This window comes from Mastigoproctus giganteus, chromosome 8 (genome assembly GCF_048544385.1).
Source record: "Mastigoproctus giganteus isolate SK-2022 chromosome 8, ASM4854438v1, whole genome shotgun sequence".
NCBI classification, from domain to species: Eukaryota; Metazoa; Arthropoda; class Arachnida; order Uropygi; family Thelyphonidae; genus Mastigoproctus; species Mastigoproctus giganteus.
This window is the reverse complement of record NC_143582.1, coordinates 144962237-144988559: the sequence shown is the minus strand read 5'-3', so window position 1 is coordinate 144988559 and position 26323 is coordinate 144962237. Positions and strand designations below refer to the sequence as shown.

General features: G+C 37.1%; 1 protein-coding gene across 3 annotated transcripts in view; it reads right to left on the bottom strand.

Moving 5' to 3' along the window:
* The window catches only part of LOC150081894 (ATP-binding cassette sub-family B member 10, mitochondrial), a 204284-nt gene that overhangs the window by 154279 nt on the left and 23682 nt on the right, over positions 1-26323 (bottom strand). Inside the window, exon 3 of one of the 3 annotated variants that reach the window (XM_090379800.1) lies at positions 6466-6540. The exons of the other annotated variants lie outside the window; for them this stretch is intronic. The gene's annotated coding sequence lies outside the window, so the exon portion shown is untranslated. The remainder of the gene's footprint in view (positions 1-6465; positions 6541-26323) is intronic. 3 annotated transcript variants of the gene reach the window in all.

The window sequence follows — 26323 nt, the reverse complement described above, 5'->3', positions numbered from 1 at the left end:
CTGAATTGTTAGTGATAGTTACAAAAACAAGCATTGAGATTAAGATGTTAAAAGGTAAATCTTTATTAAACGATCAAATATATAAACATACCTGTCATAACTTATGATATATGATGTCCAGACAAACTTTGAAATTTTTTGTTTTCTGCTTGATACGATGTTATGAATGTGCTTTACACACTTAACGTGGTAACTAACATCATTTTGCCCACCATATGATGTATTAATGTCGTATTGACAAACTTCAAATACAAACCTAATTCCTTTTTCTGAAATCAAAATACAGGGGAACATACATGTATATATGTCCCTAAATTATTGAAAATAATACTTACTTTATCACTTGACATTACTGTTTGTATTTGAAGTAACCATAACCTTTTCACATTAAATAACCTCACTGTTATAAACTATACTTATACTTTTTTTCATGACTATGAAAATTAAAAATAACGAACACTACAGAAAATGAAAGTATCAATGGCAAGGCACTGCACTGCAAAGAATATTTTGAAACAAAAGTGAACATGCAGAGCCACCTCATTAAATTTGGTACAACCATAATTGGAAATAAAAAAAAAATATATAGCAGATTTGCATAGAGGTAACCTTCATATAACATGGTAGTTAGGTTCCTATAAAATCTCGCATGGTGTGAAGCTATGTTATACGGGACTAAGAACTAGTACAAAAAGGGGATTACATGCCAAAACCAAACAAAAATACACCTTTTTTTAATAACTATCAGAAACTTAATTTTTATTAAAAAATAGTAATAAATGAACAAATGTCTTACATATATGTCAGATAATGTGTGTTCATTTAATTTTTTTCCTCTTCATTGCTGCTAAGCAATCATACGTGAACGTTTTCTCTGTTTCAGAATATCATCACTTTCTGAACTTTCTTCTGCAGCATCTAGATTTCATGTATCTTCGGCTCTTTAAAAAATAAGTAATTTGGGTTTGTTTGCTTTTGCATGATGGATCTTTGTATTTTTCATGGTATGGAGCTAAGCATTTTTGAAGCTCCATTTTGAACTTTGTGCTCCTTTCAGTCGAAGGATCTGCATACAAAAAATAAAATTCTAATTGCTCGGCTAAGTTTATGCCTTACCACATGCTTTTTAGTGTAAAATTTGGAACTTCAAAATTTTCATCTGCACTATCATCCTCTGAATTGATTGCTTCATTTAAATTTAAACTTTTTGCAAAGTATGATACCTTTTCTCCTTTTTCAAGAAGATCCAAAATTTGTATCTTTGATTCTAGAGAAATAAAGTTTCTTTTGAATGGTGCTTTTTTACTTTCCTTAGGCATAATTTATGGCTGGAATTTAATTCACAACAGAGAAATTATTCCAATACGGTTTTTAAGAGCAAAGTTTAGTAATACATAATGGAAAAATATATAAACGATCAAATAAAAACCAAAATCACCTTAACCTTAAAAGTCACGAATTGCATGCTTTGAAGTCAATTTTTATGGTCTCAAAAAAAGCACAAGTTCAATAGCACAGAACTTAACACCGGGATTTTCCAACAAAATAAAATACGGACATTTCACAATAATTTTCACAAAAAAGAATGGAAATGTTGAAAAATTATAACCAACATAATAGCAAGGTTTCCCCTGCACAAAAGCTCAAAAATACCATGTTATTGAGGTTTGCCACAGTTCTCTAACCATGTTAGAGCAAAACCATGTTATATAAGTACCACACTGTGTGAGAATTGCTGCAATTTATCAATCGTGTTAGAGCGAAACCGTGTTGTATAAGTACCATGTTATATGGGGGCTGCCTGTATTCAAAAAATGACACAAATTTGACAAAAAATCAGAAGAAAACCAAACTTATTAGAAAACTGGAAGATATCTGATTATCAGAAAACTTCAAACTAAATTACAAAAGTTGGCAGATATGTTTTTGATTGTTATCATAGTAGATTCTCAATGATCTGAGTTCTATTAAATACAGGACCTTCCCTCAGCAAAAAAAAAAAAAAAAAATTCCAACACAATACATCCATATTGAAATTATAAATAAAATGTAAATGCTCAAGGCATAATATATTATGAGTTTAAAATACAGTATAAAATATCAGTGTAAATATACCAATTTACACTACTTATGTAGTTTTTAATTATAAGTGAACTCATAATGAAAAACTACATAAGTAGTGTAAAGGCATCAATTTGATTGTATCTCATATTGTGACTACCTTCACGAGTTACCGTGTATTGCACTACTTCGAATAAGTAACACCACTAATAGAGAAGACTATTGTTACTTATTTTCAGTGGGCACCACAATCCAGACAGCACTGTTTCAAGGCTTGTTGGCCTATTGTTGGTGGGTGGACAGATACCCTGGTGTTGCACCTTTTGGCATCTCTCATATTGTGGAAATAACTTCACAACTGGGTTGGTATGACCGCAACACCAGGATACCTGCCCACTCACCAACGATAGGCCAACAAGCCTTGAAACAGTGCCTCTGGGTGGTGGTGCCCACTGAGAATAAGTAACAATAGTCTTCTCTATTAGTGAAGTGTTATGTATTCGAAGTAGTGCAATACATGGTAACTCGTTGTGAAGGTAGTCACAATATGAGATACAATCAAATCGATGCCTTTACATTACTTAAGTAGTTTTTCATTACGAGTTCATTATGGTGTATTTACACCAATATTTTATAGTGAAATTATAAAATAACTATACTATTTTGGCATTTTCAAATTTATGAAAAGTAAGTGGGCCTTCTTATTCCCTCATATTTTTGTGGCCAGAATGGTTTAAACTAGTAAACACAACAGTTTTAAAATTGCTCACAGCAAAATAAACTTGACGTGCCCCATTATCATAGACCAATGCACTAACGCATATCCAACTTAACTGAATTATTCCCTGCAATTCTTATACCAAATACAGCAGACTTTCGATTTTCCGGGATAGATGGTAAAACACAAATCCCAGTAATCGCTTTCCCGGTTAATCTAAAAATAATACAAAAGTCCCCGACATACGTAAGAGATACATTCCAGGACTTCCTACTTCGTCGAGTTTTACGTAACTCAGGAATGACTAATAACATATTGCTACTGTATTATTATTGACAAATCTGAATTCCGCATGATACTTGTTAATGTTTGGCCATTTTCATACATCCTTATTAGTTTAATTTTCTGATCCAAATCGATCGCTTTCCTTTTGTTGATAGATTTACTAGTAACGCTGTCACTTATTCTCTTAGTCGGCACCATGATAATGGTCAAAATGAAATTTTCTGAAAATAACTTCACAGGGTTAAGGGGAAACACACTATTATCACCTCACGCGAACTCACATTTTACTAAAGCACATTTCTGGAGGTCACTGCCATTAAACAATTTGCACCTTCCGGGTTACAGGGCTTTTCTGTTCGTGCATCTAATTATAAATGGGTAGTAAACTCGATCTTATTGCATTTGCAATAATACCGATAACTGGAATTGTGTGGGTTTTTATGTTATTATGGTGAAATGTGTCCCCTTCACTGAAATCTTCAGTCATATAAAACAAAAAAACCATAAATAAAATGTAAGAATCTTCTCTTCTTTCCTATTTTTTTTTTGCTTGTTACTCCAAATCTCACTTGTGCAATTTGTGCGTGCCGTGGTCGTCATTATTGATTGCTTATTTTGTTTATATATTATTTTTGTTAGTTTTAAATTTTACAATCCTAAAATAAAAAAAAAAATTTGAGTGAAAAAAAAATTATGTAAAACCGTAGTTGCGTAAGTCGGGGACTTACTGTATCGAAAAATGTTCAGCAACCTACGTGAAAAATATGGCGATAGATATAAAATGAAAAAACTTACAACACACTACTCGCGTGTCCAATATGATGCTTCCCTTTATTTTTTGCGATGTCGATTTTAAGTCTAATAGCTTTCCTATATTTTTTACGATGTTGCGTATGGTTTGGTCACCAACATTATAATGGTTCCTTAGAGATTTAACAGATGCACCGTTTTCAAACTTTTGAATAATTTCAAGTTTTAGTGAAAACGCAACTCTTTTGCGTTTGCGATTTTTGCGATTTCTGAACAAAAAAAAAATTTACTATAAAAAAAAAACTCTGACATCCCTGACATAAATAACAAAACAAAATTTGTCCTTTTGCGCTGCAACGGAACACAAACAATCGATGTGACGCACTAAAACAAACTAAACATTTTGTCTCTTTTTTTTTTTCTTTTTTTTGAGCGGCGAGTGTGAAGACAGCAGGGATTGCAAGAAAATAGGTACACTAATCTCCCAATGACAACTTATAATGCCGCTTGTTGCTTATTTACGACTTGCAAAACATGTTTATACCTATTCTAGTTATTACTTGAATTTTTTGATTTCTGGTTGATTTTTTTATTTGGAGTCTTGAAGTGTCCCGATTAATTGAGAGTCTGCTGTACTGTCTTGGTATTGTACTACTGTTAAATAAATGAATCAGCAAAAAGGTAATCTGTCATTTCTTCTTCAGAAGAAGAGACACTGATATAACAGCCTGGTTTTGGACTTGCCTGCCTGCCATCAGGTAGCATTAAATACATCTAATGAGGGTACCAGCAAGTTCCAAAAAAAAAAAGGGCTGTAACAGCAGTATCATGTCTTTTAATTAAGTGAAGGATTAAAATTTAATCCTTCACTTAATTAAAAGCGAAGCAACTTGTAGTAAAGGCAAAGTTCATTCTGCTGTGAATAGTAATCCTTTCTTATGTGGGTTCTGAGGAAAATATAAATACACATATACATTTTCAAAAGTCATTTCATATATGCTAATGAGCCAAAACATTATGACCATCTCTGTCTCCATGAGTGAAAATATTGCACAGCACCTAGGAGTGACATCACTGACTAGTACAGCATATATAGTGATGGCACAGGCACTGCCTGTCAGTTTGTCAGTACAAAGCCCAAGCAATAGGAAAAGGGAAGAACCTGACAGTTTGAATGTGGAATGATTTGCAGCACTAAGATGGCAAGACCAACATCTCAGCAACTGCAGTCATTATCAGCTATTTGAGGACAGCTGTAGTGAAGATGTGGCAGGAAGAGTCTGAAGAGGAATGCTCAACCACCCAATGTGCCAGAAAAGGGAGACCAGCACTGATTGACAGTTGATTGGTTGATCTGTTGTCCAAGACGGACAACAGACGACACATGCCAATAGTAGTTGGCATGTGCCATCTGGGACAACAGATGGCTCATGTTCCCTAAATTAATGGCAGACTACAACCAGGGCACCAGAGAAATGTTTGAGCATTCCATCCAGTCAATGCTCTTGCAGAGATAGGCTTATGGAGTAGGCAATCTGTTCAAGTGGCCATTATGACTAATCATCACTGACACCTCTGCCTGTAGTGGATATGGGAGCACCATTCCTGAACACTGGACAACTGGAAAAGTCTCCTGGTCTGAAGAATCAAGGTTACAGCTCTATTATGCCAATGGACGGGTGCATATGCATGGCAAGCAGGTTGGGGAATATTTTCATGGACGTCACTGGGTTTCCTCATCCCCACTGAACACATCATAATTTCCAGATCCTACGTTGACATTGTCTGAGACCAAGTTTTGCTCTATGTAGTAACCATGTGCCCAGACAGCACTAGACTCTTTCAACAAGACAACGCCCATGTCATAAGGTCCACATTGTGCAGAAATGGTCCAAGGATCATGTCCAAGCATTTTGTGTACTCCTCTGGCCATCAAATTCCCCTGATATCAATCTCATTGATATCAGGGGAATTTGATGGCAATGGAGCAAGGCACTCCATGCTAGTGCCTTGCTCCATTGCCAAACTCTGGTATGTGCTTCTGTCCAAGATATCTGAAGACACCTTCTGCAGTCTCTCACAGGTGATGTGAGATACTTCGGAAGGTACAAGTGGTTATCACTCTGAAAGGCAGCCCAATATGCTATTAGGTAAGACTGTCATAATGTTTTGTCTCATGAGTGTACAATTCAAATAAAGCATCCATAAGTGTACAAATAGTTTTTATATCTTCAGTACATGCTACCATCTCTTATTTGTGTTTCCAACTATAACAGATAGTCTTAACAGATGGTAGCAGAAAAATAGCTTTGAAAGTCAAAGGAGATCACCACTTTTTGTGTCCGATGGGTTAAAAACACCAAAATTCTCTATAATCCAGATCTAGAAACTGATTGAATTAAATGATAAATAAATACAGAGATCACTACATTAAAAAATAATAATAAATAGGGGATTTTTTTACAAATTTTTAATGATTTTTTACAATCTTAAAATATTTTTCAAATTTCGCTAATCTTGGGCAATCAGATCAAAATAAGAATAAATTAATATTTAAAAAGCATCTAGGTATAAGGTTATCATACTTTCAATTTTTTAAAACTTGAATAAAAATATTCACCCCACAAAGTTGGCCATAACAGAACACTTACCATCATGAACACACGTGTGTTCAAAAAGGAAATCCTCCTACTTTTCATAATTTTGAAGTTATACCTATGAACTTCCTGGATTTGCATAGGCATGAATATAAAAAGTATATAAATTAAGTTTCATTCAAATAAAGACTGTTTGAAATATGAAAAATCTTAATAAAGTATAAAGTATGCATATTTGTGTTTGAGGATAATTTTTTAAACAGTTACATATTATTATTTTATTATCTTTTTCTTTTGATAAAGGTTTTTTTTTCAGTAATATTAAAATGTAAAATTACAAAATGCACTTTTTATTTTATCATTTCATATTACATGAGTTGTATCTAGTCCTGTATGCCTTAGATTGGAGATGGTGAACAAATGGCATGCACAAGAAAATTGACTGGTACACAGGCACCGATAAAGTTTAACTAAAGGTCTTTTAGCAGTAAATCTTAGCTGTAAAAAAGTATTTTTTAATAAAAAGTACTAACTATATAAAGCTTCAATTTTCATAGCTTAAATAAAATATATTAGTTATTTTATATTCTGTATTTATATCACTAGTATTTTTTTTATAAAAATATACTAGCTACATGGAAAAGTTCACCACTGCTGCTTTAAGTTATCAAGACCTTGTGGTATTTTCCAATTTGATCATTAGGTGGGAATAAAAACTCATCAACCACACACTCTTCCCAAAATGACTCTGACAGCAGTACTTCAACTGGCACGAAATATTTTCTTCTGGATTAATCATGCATTAGCAGAGGCATTAGAAAAAAAGCAAGCTTATGCAGCATCAGCCAAAAAAAAAAAAAAAAACCTCCCACTTCACTCCACCATTCATTCCAAATGCCAGGCCAGCTCAGCCTTAAAATTTATTTAGGCTATCAACTTCCTAAAGATGGATTTCAAAAGATGGAAGTCTTTTCCAGCAATCAACCCCCCGCTGGTTAAAGGCAAACTTCCACACATCAATCCTACAACTGTCTTCCCTCAATTTGAATCTATGCCCCCTCAGGTTCTTAATCTGAGCAAGAGGAAGAATCCTATCAGCATTCAGCTTGTTCAACCCATTCAAGGCCTTATACACCTATCAGGCACCTACTTTCCTGGCGCTGCAATTTGTAGAACTTAAGCCTATCTTGGTAAGAGCACCCCTTTGTTCCTCTTCTTTGTACTTATTCTAGCAACTCTACATCCTTCCTAAAATGAGGCCATCAGACCTTACACAGTACTCTAGGTGTGGCCTGACCATTGCCTTGTATAATGGGATAATCACCTCTGTGTCCCTGCTAGCAAAATTCCTATATATCATTGACAGGGTTCCATGAAGTGCCCTGGCAGCACATCTGCACTACTCAGCAAACTTCATATTTGGCTGCACAATTACCCCAGGTCTTTTTCACGTTCCACTTCCCTGAGTGTAGTACAACACAGTTGGTAGGTTTCTCTTCGGTTATTGCTACCCATACGCAGTACTTTGCATTTGTCAATGTTAAACTTCAGTTGCCACTTCACAGCCCATTTGCCCAACTTGTCTAGATCCAGTTGGAGTAGCATACTGTCTTTACTGTCATTAACAACCCTGCCAACCTTTGTATCATCCGCAAACTTGGACACTAATCCTGATATACCTTCATCAATATCACTGATGAATACACAAAGCAAAAATGGGTGCAGCACCGAACCCTGGGGAACACCCCTAATAAAATTTATCCATGAAGAGCAGTGTCCATTGATTACCACTCTCTGTAGTCTCCCACTCAACCATCCCTTTATCCAATGTAGCAACTTCCCCTTAATGCCATACCTCTCCAATTTGTACAGCAGTCTTCCATGTTGTTATTTGGTTTTTAGGAGCATTAGCAACTAAGGCCATATTGCTCCGGGGATATGCAGTGGTCATTCCCTGACCTTTCTGCATCCTCCATATTTGGTGGTCACGGACTCGAACCCCGGTCTAATCAAGAAGCATGTGCTACACACTGCTGCTCCTGCCCACCTGGCTATAGAGGCACCCAGTCTCCCATGTGCAACAGTATCAAAAGCTTTCCTGAAATCCAAGTATATCATATGAAAATTATTTTTGATATTTAGTTCCTTTGTAACCATATCATAGTATCCAATCAAATTGGTCAGACAAGACTTCACTTTAAGAAACCCATGCTGTGTCCCAGCTATAACTGAAGTCTTGTCTAGATGATCCTGCAGTGCTTCTTTAACCAGTGCCTCCATTAATTTTCCTGGAACAGAAGTTAAACTCACAGGTCTATATTTACTTGTGTCAGCCTTTGATCCTCCTTTGTGAATTGGGGTCACATTTGCACATCTCCAGTCTGTGGGTACCTCCCCTGAGTCCAAGAAAGCTCTCATAATTATGGCTAGGTGTTTGCTTACTTCCTTTGCTGCCTCCTTTAATATAACTGGATAGATCCCATTCACCCCTGGTGTCTTCCTTATGTTTAACATCAACAATTTCTCCTCCACTTTGCTCTCCATTATTACAAAATCACTTAGCTCCCCGTTAGAGTTTGATAAACTTCTGGCATTCCTCTCATTGAATAACTCCTCATGTGTGAATATAGATGCAAAATACTCATTCATTAGCATTAGCATTAGCATTAGTAGAGGCATTTGATGCAAGAAAGCAAGCTTATGCAGCATCAGCCAAAAAAAAAAAAAAAACCCACTTCCACTTCACCCCTCTGTTCATTCAAAATACCTGTCCAGCTGAGCCTTAAACTTATTTAGGCTATCAACCTCCACCACAAGGGATGGCAGTCTGTTCCACCAACCAACCACCCGCTGGCTAAAGGCAAATTTCCGCACGTCTATCCTACATCTGTCTTTCCTCAATTTGAATTTATGCCCTCTCAGGTGATTTTTCTGAGCTAGAGGAAGAATCCCATCAGCATTGAGCATGCTTAAACCATTCAAGGCTTTATACACCTCTATCAGATCACCTCGCTGGTGATCTGATAGAGCTGGTGATCTGATAGATTCACTTTATTGGCTACCTGAGCACGATCATCAATAGTCAAACCATCTATGTTAAGTGGTCCAATTGATTCATCCCTTTCCTTTTATAGTTTACATAAGTAAAGAACTCTTTGCTGTTTTTCTTTGCATCCTTTGCCAAAGATTTCTCGTAATCTGCCTTCGCCTGCCTAACCACCTTTGTGACTTGATTACAGACAAGCTTATATCTGCCGTACACTTCTGTGTCACCTGATAATTTATATGCATCCCATACATTTTTCTTCTCTTCCACAAGGCTCATTAATTAATCTGACATCCATTTAGGCCTGAACCTTGAACAGTATTTCTTTGTTAGAATGAAAAGTCTAGTAGCCTCCAAGATTAAGTCCCTGAAGGCTTCGCATTTAGAATTCAATGTTGGTAACATAGTCAGTTGATCCCACTGTAAAGGATCTAAAAACTGTCAGAGACTCCTGTAGTCACCTTTATGAAAGCAATAGCCCTTCCCTTTAGCCTTGATGGTAGTTACATCTTTAAGTAATTCCCGTATCATTACATTGTGATCATTGTCACCCAGTGGTTCATTTATCTGCAAATTCTTAATGCATGAATAATCAGATCAAGAGTATTACTCCCTCTGGTTGCCTCTCGAACATGCTGCTGTAGAAAACAGTCATCCAATAAATCCAAAAAATTATTGTAACAGTTTGTATTGTACTACTGTTTTGGCTGGCTTGGTTAAGAGACAACTCAGAAATTGTGATCCTATTATATTTTGTAATAAAATTTAAGAAGACAGTGAGAGAATAAAGGTAGTTTACCATCACAAAGTTATTTCTGTGATATACACCTCACAAAATGAACTGTAACATGTCAGATAAACTGATGAAACTAGCAACAGAGAAGAAAAATACACGGGATGATTATAAATTATCAAGAGACACACCTATGATAAGTATAAAAGATACTAAGAATAGAAAGAAAAGTAGAAAAGAATTAACATAAGCAAAGAAAATAATTCTTTGCTTATGTTAACACTATAAAGAAAGGGATCAACTACATTTGTCCACTAGACATGAATGGCATAACTACTGATGCTTCTGTTCAGGTGGTTGACAAACTGAATAAATATTTTGCATCTGCTATCATGTAAGGCAAATTTTTAAGGAATGGAGATTCGAGAAGTATAACATGTTATAACTGGGAGCTAAATGATTTTGAGATAACTGAGAAGGAAGTGAAAGAGAAATTGCTGAAGCTAAATGTATATAAGGCACGTGGGGATTAACAGGACTTATCCAATTATATTAAAAAAAAAGAAAAAAAGCAAACGTTTAGCCATAATTATGACAGATTCCTTAAATTCAAGGGAGGTTCTTACAGATTGGATATGTGTAAATGTTCTCCTATTCACAATGGGGAATTAAAGGGTGAAGTGAGTAATTACAGACTTGTCAGCTTGATTTCTGTTACAGGGAAAATAATGGGGTCAGCGGTTAAAGTAACAATGGATCATCTTAGCAAGAATACAATTGTGACGATTGCTGCATGTTTTTTATGAGGAGATCTTGTCCAACCAATCTAATTAGCTACTATGACACAGTAACAAGGTAAATAGATATAAAAAATAAATTTTGTCATCATATAGATTTCAGTAAAGTTTTTGACACTGTTCCAAAATAATTCTGACATCATATAGATTTCAGTAACGATCTTCACGCTAACCCACATGAAGGAGTGCTGTACAAATTGGGCACTGTGGCATTATGGACAAGTTGCTGCTATGGTAAAAGGGCTTGTTTAGTAGCAGAAGACAACCCATTATGATTAACAAGCACAACTCCTCTTGGATTAATGTTATTAGTGGAATCCCTCAAGATACAATGGTTGGTACCTTACTGTTTTCAGTATTTATAAATGATATTAATAAAGGTATATCAAGCTTATTGTCTAAGTTTTCAGATGACAAAGGTTGGCAGGGTGGTTAATGACAAGAATCAAGGTATACTACTGCAATGATACCTAGAAAAATTAGATAGATGGGCTGAGGTTTAATATTGACAAATGTGATGTACTGCATATAGGCAGTAGTAATCTTAGAATAACATACCAGTTAGTTGTCACCACACTGAAGATGGTAGACAAGTAAAAATATGTAGTAGTAACTCTAGTCTGACTAAGTTTTCCTGAACAGTGCAGAAAGACTGCAAAGACAGCTCATGAGCTTCCATAAATTATATACAGGAATGTTGCCAGTAGGGACAAGGTAGTGATCATCCCATTGTATAAGACAGTGGTTTTCAACCTTTTTTTAATAACGGCACTCCTAAGTAATTTAATTTATTTTGCGGCACCCCTACTCAATTTTCTGCCCGTTAGATCCAATTCTCTCTCCCTGTATGTGTATGTATATATATACATATATATATATATATATATATATATATATTAAAAAATATATATGTTATATGATATTTATTCCAATAATATAATTATAAAAATTAAATTTCGTAATACAAATTATATATATACAGTATATAATATTTAATTTTTAAACAGAAGTACTAAGTAAACATCAATTACAGATCACCACAAAATTAAAAAGATACTGTACACCTTTTTATAATGAAATAAACATATAAATTAAAAAATAATAATAAGTTTAAGTAACTTAAACCCAAATTACGTGGCACCCCTGGAATGTTGTTGCGGCACCCCGGTTGAAAACCACTGGTATAAGACAATTGTTAGGCCATATACAGATCTGGAAGGATTACGTTGAGAAGGATGTTGATCTCTTGGTACAGGTGCAGAGAAGAGCAACCAGATTATTAAAGGACATAAAAAGGTACTGTTACCATGAAAGATTCCAGTTCTAAAAACTGCAGTTCTTTGGAACTAGGCATCTGCAAAGGAACCTAAATGAGGTATTTAAGAGTTAGTGTTAATAATGGCAAAGGATGCATGAAAGCAAGCTTATAAAGCATCAGCCACAGAAAAAAAAAAAAAAAAACATTCTAACAACACCTGTCCATCTCCTCCAATAACTAATTTTTTTCTAGTTCGTCCTTGAATTTATTTATGCTACCTACCACCACAAAAACATGGAATTTCATTCCAACAATCAATCACCTGCTGGCTGAAGGCAAACTTCCACACATCTATCGTGCAACCAACCCTTCCTCAATTTGAATTAATGCCCTCTCACATGTGTAGTCTAAGAAAGAGGAAGAATGCTATCAGCACTGAGCTTGTCAATCCGTTCAAAGTGTTACCTCAATCAGGATTAAAAAATAAAATAAGGCATAAATAGTTATTTATTAATTTATTGAAAAAGAAAAGAATTAAAACATATCTCACATATAATATAATGAAACAACAAAAAAAAAAATAAATAAATAACAATATTATTCTGAAATTCTGGAAATAAACTTTAAATTATTATTATTATTTTTTTTCTGTTTATACTCTGGGACGACCAAATGGTCAGAGGAGTTCACAAGATAGACAGAATACAAGAAACAGCACCGTATTCAGCAGTCACGGGCTTGAACCCCGGTCACTCGAGGCACGTGTACTTATGCACCCGCGCGCCTGACCACTAGGCTACGGCAACCTTCTAAATCACAGTAATCTTACTATCACAATCCATAGCCAAGTGGTCAGGAGCGTGAGTGCAATATCACATGCTCTTTGAGTAGACCAGGGTTCAAGCCCCTGACCGCTAAATACAGTTTCTCTGCTAATCAGGCGCCTCTGTAGCCAAGTGGGCAGGAGCAGCAGTGCGTAGCACATGCTTCTTGATTAGACCGCGGTTCAAGCCTGTGACCACCAAATACAGAGGATGCGGAAAGGTCAGGGAATGACCACTGCATATCCGCGGAGCAATATGGCCATAGTTGCTAATGCTCCTAAAAACCAAAACAACATCTGCCAACCCACACTGGACCAGTGTGGCAGATTATGGTCCATTTCCCTCAACATTAATTGTTGAGGAAGCTTCCATCCTGCAGTGGATTGATAATGACTGATGCTTACCTTACCTTTTTATCACAATAATAAAATAAAAGGAAAATTATAATGTTAAAAAAATTATACAAATTTATTTCCTTACTTTAAGAGATGTGAATTTATTATTTCATTTATGTTTATTTGTTCCAAAAGATCGTTTTCTATTGAAATTATTGCCAAATTAGAGAGTTGTTGTTGAGACATTATTAATCGTAAATAATTTTTTTGATTAATTTTAATTTTGAAAAACTCCATTCACCTGAGGCAACTGAAACTGGTAAGGTTAGGAAAAATTTTAATGCAACTGCTACATTTGGAAAAGTATCTGCAAAATCATTTTTAAAAATATATTGTAATGCTTCAAATCATCTTTAATATCATCTTTAATATAAATTTGAAGTACTCTTTAAGTTCTTCAAATAATGCTAAACCATCAATATCAGACTTGTTACGATCAATGTCACTTAATTTAATATGTAAATCTTTGCAATGATAATAAAGAGTCATCTGACCATTCTCTTAATTCAGAAATATAAAATATTTTAAATATTTCTACATGTTCTTTCATATTTGTAAACCTTTCAGTTAATGAGAAAATTGTTGTGCCCATAATTTGAAATAAAAAAATTAATTTTGAAATTTTGTTGCAGATTCTGAATAGCTTCCTCTGTGCTTTCATAATTAAAATGACATTTTTTCAATCTTTTCCATACAGTGCTTACTTCTGGGAATGAAGCTTCAATGCCAATGATAGTAGCCTTATTATTAGCCGAATCGAGAATTTTTTGGATATGCTTCCTCTGTTCTACTTTCTTTAAAAGTTCCATAATATTTTGTAGACATTCAAGAGCTTTATGTATATAAAAATTTCTTTTTTGGAGCATTTTACTTACCAGATTAATTTTATTTAAAATATCATGCCATATTATAATTGAAAGAAGAAACTTATAAGATGTTATTTTTAAGGCTATTGAATTAGCATGACTCCTTGTATTCTACTTTCCCATCAGGTGTCAGACAAAGGTTTAAGTGCTAAATTAGTTATATATTTTCGAAGTAGGTTCCAATGATGGGCTGATGAGGAAAAAACATAATTCCTGAACAATTCAGAAAAAATAAACTATTTCAAAGAAAGTCTTAGTGTTTACAAAAATATTTAGGGTGTGAGCAGCACATAGAATGAAAAATGCTCTAGGATTAACTTCAAGTAATTTTTTTTTGTAAATCATTGCACTTTCTGTGCATATTTAAACCATTATTGTAGACCTGGCTATGTAAATTATGAATATTTAGATTTAGCTCAATAAGTATATTTGATATATATTCAAACAATCCCTATCTGGTAGAATTACTCACAGGACAAAATCCAAGAAAATATTTGCATATTTCAACATTCATAGTGCTTATGTCTTGAAATAGAAATCTAAGTATCACAGTCATCTGTTGAACATGACTTACATCGGAAGTTGTATCCAAAATCATAGCAAAATATTTAGCTTCTCTAGACATTTCTAGTATTTTATCTGTAATATTTTGTGAAATTATTTCAATAATTTCATTTTGTATTTGATCACCCAAATAATATATGATATTTTTTGATTCAAATTTCTGAATACGGCAAATATATCCTGCCATAACTGAATCAAATTTAGAAATTGTTTCATTAAGTTTTAAAAAGTTAGCATTGTTATTTTCATATAAATCTTTGGAAGATCACTAGAATGCTATACATTCCCTTGCTAAAAATAGTACCATATATATTATTCCTTCAATTAGCGAATACTCATACCTTTTTTCTATATCCTACAATCGCTGTTCTGTAGCGTCAATTGTAATGTTTGGCTTTAGTGACTGTGCAAGATCTAACCATTTTTAAGATTTTTAATCTGCACTTGTTTCATGCTAACCTAAAATAGCAGATAAATTTCTCCAATTACTGTATATCCAAATTGATTACTTAGTTGATTTATACAATTGCCCAATAACTTGCAACAAAAGCAAAATAGAGAATTTCATGATAAAGAATAAATTAACCATTTCTCTTGAACTTTTTCATATGATAAACATCTGAAAATTTTCTTTGACTTTCATTGGAAGCATATTCTCTATTTTTAAGTAGGATAATTCTGAATCAAATAATTGTGTTGTTTCATTGTCAGGTTTTCTGGCCAATTACCTGGATCAGTTGATAATGACATATTTGAGATAATATTTATTAATGACTCTGTATTTTCTGTTCTTCCATCACAGTAGTCAATATTTTGATCCTGCTTATTATCTTTACTATAAGTAATATCAAAATCATTATCTCTTTCTGCTTTATCCTCTTCATTTGGCACAGTATCTGTTAGCTAATTTTCTGCTATTATTTTTAAATAATGAAAATTATGTAAACTCTAGAAGGAAGGGGACGAATCAGATTAGTCCACTTGACTGTTGATGATCCTGCACATATAGCTAACAAACTGAATGAGTATTTTGCATCTACATTCACATATGAGGAATTCTGTAATGCACCTCGCATGTGCCTAGTCTCCAGGCACTACAATTTGCAGAACTTCAACATTAGTAAAGGCATATGATGCAAGAAAGCAAGCTTATATACCATCAGCCAAAAAAAAAACCTTCTCATTTCACCCATCCAAGCTTATATAACATCAGCCAAAAAAAAAAACCTTCTCATTTCACCCATCCACTCACTCCAAATGTTTGTCTAGTTCTGCCTTGAATTTATTTAAGCTATCAACTTCTACAATGACAGACAGAAGTTTGTTCCATCAATCAACCACCTGCTGGCTAAAGGCAAACTTCCACACATCTATCCTACACCTGTCTTTCCTCAATTTGAATTATGTCCACTCAAGCGATTATTTTGAGCAAGAGGAAGAATCCCATCAGCAATGAGCATGCTCAAACCGTTCAAGGCTTTATACACCTCAATCGGATCACCTTGAAGGTACCTACTTGGGCCTATCGTGGACAGTTAAGCCTATCTTGGTAAGATCATCCCTTTGTTCCCCTCACCGATCTTGTTTCCCTTCTTTGTACTCATTCTAGCAACTCTATATTCTTCCTAAAATGAGGAGCAGTGTCCATTGATTACTACGCTCTGCCATCTCCCACTCAACCATCGATTTGTCCATTATAGCAACTGGTTAAAGATGCATTGCAGGATTATCTAGACAAGACTGCAGCAATAATTCAGATGCAGCATGGGTTTGTTAAGGGAAAGTCTTGTCTGACAAATTTGATAGGATATTATGATGTGGTTACAAAGGAACTGGATGCGAAAAATAATTTTGATATCATATATTTGGATTTCAGGAAAGCTTTTGACACTGTTGCGCATGGAAGACTATTGTACAAATTGGAGCAGAATGGTATTAAGGGTAAGTTGCTACAATGGATAAAAGGATGGTTAGAAGACAGAGGGTGGTAATCAATGGGTGCTGCTCTTCTTGGACTAATGTTATTAGTGGAGTCCCACAGGGTTCGGTGTTAGGTCCACTGTTGTTTTGTATATTTATCAATGATATTGAAGAAGGTATATCAGGCTTAATGTCGAAGTTTGCAGATGATACAAAGGTTGGCAGGGTTGTTAATGACAGTAAAGGCAGAGTGCTACTGCAACAGGATTTAGATAATTTGGGCAGATGGGCTAAGAAGTGGCAACTGAAGTTTAACCTTGACAAATGCAAAGTACTACATATGGGTGGAAGTAACCCCAGAGAAACGTACCAACTGTGTGGTACTACACTTAAGGTGGTAGAAAATGAAAAAGACCTGGGAGTAATTGTGCAGGCAGATATGAAGTTTTCTGAGCAATGAAGATAGGCTGCCAGGGCAGGTCATGGGGTTTTGTCAATGATATATAGGAATTTTGCTAGCAGGGAAAAGGAGGTGATTATCCCTCTGTATAAGGCAATGGTCAAGCCACGGCTTGAGTACTGCGTACAGGTCCGGAGGCCTCATTTTAGGAAGGATGTAGATTTACTTGAGCGTGTACAGAGAAGGGCAACAAGATTGGTGAGGGGAATGAAGGGATCCTCTTACCAAGAAAGGCTTAAGTTCTGCAAATTGCAGTGGCTGGAGACTAGGCACCTGTGCAGTGATCTGATTGAGGTATATAAGGCCTTGAATGGGTTGCGCACGCTGAATTCTGATGGGATCCTTCCACTTGTTCAGATTACGAACCTAAGGGGACATAAATTCAAATTAAGAAAGGACAGATGTAGAATAGATGTGCGGAAATTTTCCTTTAGCCAGCGGGTGGTTAATTGCTGGAACAAACTTCCATCTGTCGTTGTGGAAGTTGATAGGTTGAATAAATTTAAGGAGGAACTGGACAGGCATTTGGAGGGAATGGTGTGATTTTTTTTTTTTTTTTTTGGTTGATGCTGCATAAGCTCATACATTTGCTTTCTTGCATCACATGCCACTACTACTACTACTACCCTTAATGCGATACCACTCCAATTTGTACAGCAGTCTTCCATGTGCAATAGTATCAAAAGCTTTCCTGAAATCCAAGTATATGATATCAAAATTATTTTTTTTATCCAGTTCCTTTGTGGACCACAGCATAGTATCCAACCAAATTGGTCAGACAAGACCTCGCCTTTAAAAAACCCATGCTGTGTCTTAACTATTACTGCAGTCTTGTCTAGATGATCCTGCAATGCTTCTTTAACCAGTAATTCCATTATTTTCCACAAAACAGAAATTAAACTAACAGGTCTATAGTTACTTATGTCACCTTTTCAACCCCCTTTGTGAATTGGGGATACATTTGCACACCTCCAGTTAATGGGAAACATCCCTGAGTCTAAGGAAACACTCATAATTATGGCTAAGGGTTTGCTTACTTCCTTTGCTGCCTCATTTAATAAAACTGGATAGATCCCATCCACCCCAGGTGCCTTCCTTATATTTAACTTCAACAATTATTCCTCCACTTTGCCCTCAGTTATTACAAAATCACTTAGCTCCCTGTTAGAGTTTGATAAGCTTCTGGCATTCCCCTCCTTGAATAGCTCCTCATATGTAAATGAAGATGCAAAATTCAGTTTATCAGCTACCTGAGCATTATCAATAGTCAAACCATCTATGTTAAGTGGACCAATATAATTCATCCCTTTCCTTCTAGAGTTCACGTAAGTAAAAAACACTTTGCTATTTTTCTTTACATCTTTTGCCAAAGATTTCGCGTAATCTGCCTTCGCCTGCCTAACCTCCTTTGTGACTTGATTACAGACTGGCTCATATCTGCCACAGACTTCTGTGTTGCCTGACAATTTATATGAATCCCATGCATTTTTCTTCTCTGCCATGAGCCTCATTAATTCATCTGTCATCCATTTAGACCAAACCTTGAACAGTATTTCTTAGGTGGTATGAAAAGCCTAGATTAAGTCCCTGAAGGCTTCCCATTTATAATTCACCGTTGGCAATATCATCAGTTGATCCCACTGTAGTCACCTTTATGAAAACAAAAGCCTTTCCCTTTACCCTTGATGGTAGTTACATCTTTAAGTAAATCCCATATCACTACACTGTGATCAATGTCACCCAGTGGTTCCTTTATCTGCAAATACTTAATGCATGAATAATCACTGCTGATAATATTACTTCCTCTGGATGCCTCTTGAACATGTTGCTATAGAAAATAGTCAACCAATAAATACACAAAAGCCTTGCTAGTGTGTGAGTGACCAACCCACAAGTTCCAATCAATATCTGGAAAGTTAAAATTCCCCAATTATAAGACATTCTGATTTACTGGCCTACTGTATTTCTCTACACAATTGCTCATTACACTCATCAGATTCATTAGGCCTATAACACAGGGATGGGACACACTTAAATAGGAAGGGTGCAAGAATATTTGCTGATGCTATCGAGGCAGTGTTAGGTGGGTCGGACAACTGCTAGCTTGGGGGGGATACAAGGACTAATAGATTAACAGTAGCCACTGGCAGAGGTGAAAGTGAGTCTTGCACTGCTTCTATTGGAATGAGCAGCAGCCTGGAAAACAAGATGCAGGATATTTCAGAGACTGCTAGGAGTCATTGCGATATAAGTAAACACATGGGTTGTGTTAGGGTAGCTAAAAACAGGAACAGGTGCATGTATACTTGCATGTACATCAATGCTAGGAGTTTAGTAAATAAATTTGAGGTATTGCTCAAAACATCCAAGGCACATATTGTTGGGATATCAGAGATGTGGTATCACACAAATATAAGGAATGCAGAACTGGAATTTGGGGAGTACAATGTGTACAGAAAGGATAGGCAGGATAGGAAGGGAGGAGGGATTATGCTATTAGTTAAGAAACACAAAATCCAAGGAAGTGAAGCCAGTCGACATCGCTAGACAGTGCAGTGTCGAGTCAGTTTAGTGTGACATAAGCTTTGGGAGATCAAAACTGAGAGTAGGAGCGTGCTATAGGCCTAATGATTCTGATGAGTATAATAAGAAACTAAGGCGAGTATAATAAGAATATAATAAGATGAGTTTAATAAGTGTCTTATAATGGGGGATTTTAATTTCCGAGATACTGACTGGAATTTGTGGGTTGGTCACTCACACATTAGGAAGGCTTTTGTGGATGACTGTTTTCTACAATCAGCATGTTTGGGAGGCAACTGAAGGGAGTAATACTCTTGATCTGATTATCAGTAGTGATTCTTGATGCATTAAGAATCTGCAGATAAAGTAACCACTAGGTGGCAGTGATCACAGTGTGCTGAAGTGGGATTTACTCAAGGAGGTAACTACCATCAGGGGTAAAGGGAAGGGTTTTTGCTTTCGTAAAGGCGACTACGATGGTCTGAGATAGTATTTAAATTCTATACAGTGGGACCAACTGATGAAGTTACCAACAGCAAATTCAAAATGGGAAGCATTCAAAGAATTTATCTTAGAAGCTACTAGGCTTTAGATACCAACTAAGAAATATTGTTCAAGGTTTAGGCCTAAATGGATGTCAGATGAACTAATGAGACATATGGCAGAGAAGAAAAATGCATGGGATACATATAAATTAATGGGTGACATGGAAGTCTATAATAGATATAAGCTGGTCTGTAACCAAGTCACAAAGGAGATTAGGCAGGCAAAGGCAGATTATGAGAAATCCTTCGCAAAGGATGCAAAGAAAAACAGAAAAGAGTTCTTTACCTATGTAAACTCTAGAAGGAAAGGGATGAATCAGATTGGTCCATTGGATATTGATGGTTCAACTGTTGATGATCCTGCTCAGGTGGCTAACAAACTAAACGAGTATTTTGCATCTACATTCACACATGAGGAGTTATTCAGGAAGGGGAATGCCAGACGTGAAGTAAACTCTGGCAGTGAGCTAAATGATTTTGTAATAACTGAGAGGAAAGTGGAGGAGAAATTGTTGAAGATAAACACAAGAAAGGCACCTGGGGTGGATGGAATCTATCCAGTTATATTAAAGGAGGCAGCAAAGGAAATAAGCAAACCCTTAGCCATAATTATGAGAGCTTCTTTGGACTCAGGGGAGGTAACCACAGACTGGAGATGTACAAATGTAAAACCAATTCACAAAGGATGATCAAAGGCTGACACAAGTAATTATAGACCTGTGAGTTTAACTTCTGTTCCAGGAAAATTAATGGAGGCACTGGTTAAAGAAGGACTGCAGGATCAGCTAGACAAGACTTCAGTTATAGCTGGGACACAGCACGATTTTGTTAAGGGAAAGTCTTGCCTGACCAACTTGATTGAATACTATGATGCAGTCACAAAAGAACTGGATGCAGGGAATAACTTTGATATTATATACTTGGATCTTAGAAAAGCTTTTGATACTGTTGCACATGGAAGACTGCTGCACAAATTCTAGCAGTGTGGCATTGGAGGCAAATTGCTGCTATTGATAAAGGGGTGGTTGAGGGGGAGAAGACAGAGAGTGGCAATCAATGGACACTGCTTATCATGGACTAATGTTATTAGTGGAGTCCCTCAGAGTTCAGTGTTGGTACCATTGTTGTTTTCTGTATTTATAAATGATATTGATGATGGTATATCAAGCTCAATGTCCAAGTTTGCAGACGATTACAAAGGTTGTTAAGGACACTACTGACAGTATTCTGCTGCAACAGGATCTGGCGCCTCCATGGCCAGGTGGGCAGGAGCAGCAGTGTGTAGCACACGCTTTTTTATTAGACCGGGGTTTAAGGCCGCGACCACCAAATACGGAAGATGCGGAAAGGTCAGGGAATGACCACCGCATATCACTAGAGCAATATGGCCTTAGTTGCTAATGCTCCGAAAAACCAACAAACAACAACAACAGGATCTGGAAAGGTTGAGCAGATGGGCTGAGAGGTGGCAAATGAAACTTAACATTGACAAATGTAAAGTACTACATATGGGAAACAGTAACCCCAGAGCAACATATCAACTCTATAGTACTACGCTGACAGTGGTAGAGAATGAAAAGGACCTGGGAGTAATTGTGCAGGCAGATATGAAGTTTTTTGAGCAGTGCAGATGGGCTGCAAGAGTAGCTCATGGTGTCTTGTCAATGATATACAGAAATTTTTCTAGCCAGGATAAGGAGATGATTATTCCCTTGTATAAGGCAATGATCAGGCCACACCTTGAGTACTGTATACAGGTCTGGAGGCCTCATTTCAAGAAGGATGTAGAGCTGCTGGAATAAGTACAAAGAAGGCAAACAAGATTAGTGAATGGAACAAAGAGTTGCTCTTATGAAGAAAGGCTTAAGTTTAGCAAATTACAGTGTCTGGAGACTAGGCACAGGCGAGGTGATCTGATAGAGGTGTATAAAGTCTTGAATGGTTTGAGCATGCTCAATGCTGATGGGATTCTTCCTCTTGCTAAAAATAATCCCTGAGAGGGCATAAATTCAAATTGAAGAAAGACAGATGTAGGATAGATGTGCAGAAATTTGCCTTTAGCCAGCGGGTAGTTGGTTGGTGGAACAGACTTCCATCTCTTGTTGTGGAATTCGATAGCCTAAATAAATTTAAGGCTGAGCTTGACAGGTATTTCAAACGTAACGGAGGGGTGAAATGGGAGTGGGTTTTTTTTTTTTTTTTTTTTTTTTGTCTGATGCTGCATAATTATTGTTATTATTTGGTTTTTAGGAGCATTAGCAACTAAGGCCATATTGCTCCGGGATATGCGGTGGTCATTCCCTGAATGACCTTTTCGCATCCTCCATATTTGGTGGTGACGGGCTCGAACCCCGGTCTAATCAAGAAGCGTGTGCTACGCACTGCTGCTCCTTCCCACCTGGCTACGGAGGCGCCGATGCTGCATAAGCTTGCTTTCTTGCATCATATGCCTCTACTAATGCTAATGCTAACACACACCTACTCTCATTTTCCCTTTCCCAGTGCTTATGTCACACCAGACTGACTCAACATTGCATTATCCACCAATGTCAACTGGATGCACTTCCTTAAGTTTTGTGTTTCTTAACTAACAGCATAACCCCTCCTCCTTTCCTGTCCTGTCTATCCCTTCTGTATACATTGTACTCCCCAAATTTCAATTCTGCATTGATTATATCTGTGTGACACTACATCTTTGATATCCCAACAACATCCATCCGCCTTTAATGTTTTGACCAGAACTTCAAACTCATCAAATTTATTAACTATACTTCTAGCATTGGTGTACATGCAAGTATACATGCACCCGTTCCTATTCTTAGTTACCGTAACACAGCACATGTATTTACTTGTTTTACTATGACTCCCAGCATCCTGGAAATCCCCAGCAACTTGCTGTCCAGGCTGCTGCTCATTCCAATAGAAGCAGTGCAAGAATCATTTTTGCCTCTGCCTGCAGCCACTGTTAATCTTTTAATCTGTGTATCCTCCCTAAGCTAGCAGTTTTCTGACCCACCCAACAGTGCCTCGATAGCATCAGCAAATATTCTTGCACCCTTTTTATTTAAGTGTACCCCATTCCTGTAGAAGCAGTCTCTCCAGTTAACAAGCACAGACCACGCTGAAAAAAATTCTACCCCCCATGTGCCTTGCACAATCTCTTCAGGACCTACTATTCAAACCTAGCTCGCAACTTTTTTTCAAAATTGACCTGTACTTGCTAATTAAATCTGCAGATCTCCTATTCTTAAGGTCATTAGTGCCAACTGTACAACAATATCAACTTTTGTGCTCTTAAAAGATGATATCGGCTCTACAATGTCATCAATTTTTGCCCCGGGCAGACATACCCTGGTCCTGTTCCACCTATCCTTTTTGCATAATATATTCCCTGTCTCCCTGACAGTCATCAACAATAACTAGTTCCTGTAGGACCAGTGCATTTTGCCTTGGAGATTGCCTGTGTGTTACTTGCTGCACAGGAGTGAGCTCTGGCATTCAGTTGGACAGCTGAGAGTTTGATGGGCTCCTCATATTAATTTCTTTGAGGGCTTCTACCCTACACCTCAAACTCTCATAGATGCCCATCAGAATGCTGAGTTGGCACGTAATTTCTTGGGCACTCTAGGGCACCTAGCACACACAAAGACATCCTCTTTAGCTATATCATGTCCTGTTCCCAAAATGTCCGCAAACATTTAACATTTTGCATGTTTTTGAGACTGTGATGCATTGGAGAATCACCCCCTTTATTTCTCCCACGAGCCAAGCACTCCTGCTACTCTGTGATCTTTGCTTTGCAGCTCTGGTCTGGGTCATGATTTCCGTATAAATACAGTTTAATTAACAATGAAGTTTAACAAGATTAATAAATTTTATTAATCGTATTACTAGGGGGCACCGCCCCCTGCTCGCCAACCCACACGCATGCTTTTCTACGTAATATGTAGAGGTATGATGGAGTAAGTCAAATCTTTTCTACGTAAAAGACACACCTGTTGAAATGCACTGATCGATATCTAATCTAATATATAAAAGAAAATAGAAAGTGTAAGAAAAAACTATAAAAAAGTAAAATTGTGTGAATGTTGAGTGAATGAAAGTTATTATTAATTGCATGTTCTATCTTAGCCTCTTCACTGGACAGAATGATGGCTATATGCAGGACCTCAGGGGCCTCACGGTTCTCCAAGCTGACATCATGCTGTAGCTTTTCCTAGCTGGCATGGTGTGTGATGCTGACACTGGCCATCAGGATAACCTCTAGGCCAGTGTGGGACAGAGCTGCAAAAAGCACACTGCACCATAGGAAACTTTTTCCCTATGTTCTTTTATTCCTACCACCTGAGGTGGTTGAGTGTCCTTCCCCCAATCCCCTTCACCACCGTGGGTGGCCCTACCCCCCTTTCACATGGTAGCTCACCCCACCACCCACTTTCAACTCCTGCCTCTGGACCAGGATGGGACCAGGGGTCCCCTTACTGTCTCCCCCTTTCAAATCAGGTGAGTGCCTCAACTACTGCCCCCCTCTGTTCTCTTCCCCTTTTATCCCACCCTCTTCCTATCTCCCCATTATCTCCTTTCCAATAAAAAAAAAATTTTTTTTTTGGGCTCTCCTTGGATGCCTAGGCTACACCAGGGTTCACCCTGCCAGAGCTTTCTTCTCTCCTAATGTGGTCTGGCCCACCTCTCTGGGGTGGTGACAGAAACTGGCATTGTTAGTGGCTCTCCACAGGTCACCAGGCTAAGTGCCAGAGGAACAACACGATCCACACTAATACTTCACAAAACACAACACCCCGGCCTCATCCAGAGTATTGTATTCTAAACAAAGTAAAAACATGGAGTTGAGGGAGAACCTCGGTGCAGCCGACAAAAAACACTATGTCACTATGATCGATATCTAATCAGGAAATAATCTGTGTAATTATTTACCAGTGCATTTGTAGTGTGCGGCATTCAATCACTATGTAATTATTTACCTGCGTTTACAGAGGTCACTAAGGAAAAGGTCTTTTGCTTCGGACTTCATAATGCATGAGGAATATTGTTGCATCCTAAAGAGCAAGACTAAAATATTTAATGCCCTTTTTAAATCTATAATATAAGCCTCTTTTGGCTACTTCAAGGTAAAGGGGGAGAGCTCCAGCCAGCAACTGTAGTGCAGGTGTGCTTACTGTGCGACATGCTCTGGAAATAGTGAGTAGTACAGTCAGTCCTCATATAACACGTGTTTGCACTACACAAATTCGATCATACACGATTTATAAATAGGGGAACAATATCTTATATAACACGAACCAAATTCACTTATGCACGATTCGCCTTTGTGTTTACAAGAAATGGCAGTCGAACGCAGCATCACCCCCAACCGAATGCAACATGATAGGAATGAAGAGAAGATTCTGAAAATGTATTTATGTTTTTTATATCAGTGAGGGGGAAACACATTTCACCATAATAACGTAAAAACCAACACAATTCCAGCTATCGGAATAATCGCAAATGCAAAATTGGTCCTTGAGGTTGTCACAGACATTCTCTCAGATATACCAGACAAGCTGTTCTTGCTACCTGGGAGTCTAAAACGCTGATGGAACTGATATTCGGGTGACACTCAAGTCAAGTGGACCCAATTTCGGCGAAGTCCGGACGGTCTATAACAGCCAAATCCTCTGCTTGCACCTTCATGATGGTGGGACTGTTAGTAATCCTGGGTATAACCTCCATGCACAAGTACATGGTGGGTGACAACCCAGGTGTGAACCAATGTAAGCAGGGGTCGAGGTGTGGCGCCCACACCACATGGAGGAACGCCGCCCCTCTAGGTTACCAGGCAGTACTAGGTGGTAGATGACTCTCATCAACCGGTGAAATACCACCACTTTGCTTATTGGAGGCTTGAAGTGGAGGAACCCATGTTTAGTCTCTAGAGCTAAGTTCCGGCCAACCCTTCCCTATCTCTTCCATCATGCAGTATG